At 52.7% G+C, this 567-nt stretch overlaps 1 protein-coding gene across 1 annotated transcript in view; it reads left to right on the top strand.

Moving 5' to 3' along the window:
• Positions 1–397: 397 nt before the first annotated feature.
• LOC119291782 (ubiquitin-conjugating enzyme E2 4-like) overlaps positions 398–567 on the top strand; it is a 3,299-nt gene continuing 3,129 nt past the window's right edge. The window contains exon 1 of the mRNA XM_037570590.1: positions 398–566. The gene's annotated coding sequence lies outside the window, so the exon portion shown is untranslated. The remainder of the gene's footprint in view (position 567) is intronic.

The following is a 567-nucleotide window of genomic DNA, read 5'->3' as shown; positions in this document are numbered from 1 at the left end:
CTCGGGAGGCGTTGTTTATTTGGTAGGGCCAACCCCACGCCCACGGGATCTTGCCGACAGATTATTTTTCCCCCTCAAAAAATGTGCCAAATAGCACTATGATATTGCAACTTTGTGGAAACACGCGAAAATCGGACGGATCCACAGAAAACTCTGCATCGTCGGCCGTCAGTTTTTGCTTTCTTTATAAAACGTAGGCCGCACTCCACCCAGACCTTTTCCCCTTTTCCTTGCGCGCAACCGAACTCGGCGAGAGGATTTCCATCAAATTTTGCCACAACAAAATCGTAACAAAGCAGAAACGTGAGCGAACTTTGTAAACAAATGTTGTCAAAATTTTCTTTTGCAGAAGATAGATAGCGTAACCTCCCCTTTACCACCACCAGACCAGTTGGTTCCCTTCCCTCTGCCTCCATCCATCCATCGTCCGTCGTCTTCCTTCCCCCTCCCATCCCCTCTCCGCTCGGCGGCCCTGCCCTGTCCCTGTCCCCTCCGCTTTCCTCACCCCCTTTCCCATCGCAGAAGCAGGCGACCCGATCCCCCCCCCTCTCTCTCCCCCCCACATCG

This window comes from Triticum dicoccoides, chromosome 4B, assembly GCF_002162155.2.
Source record: "Triticum dicoccoides isolate Atlit2015 ecotype Zavitan chromosome 4B, WEW_v2.0, whole genome shotgun sequence".
NCBI lineage: Eukaryota > Viridiplantae > Streptophyta > Magnoliopsida > Poales > Poaceae > Triticum > Triticum dicoccoides.
Note: the sequence above shows the minus strand (reverse complement) of the source record. Positions and strands in the feature narration are given on the sequence as shown.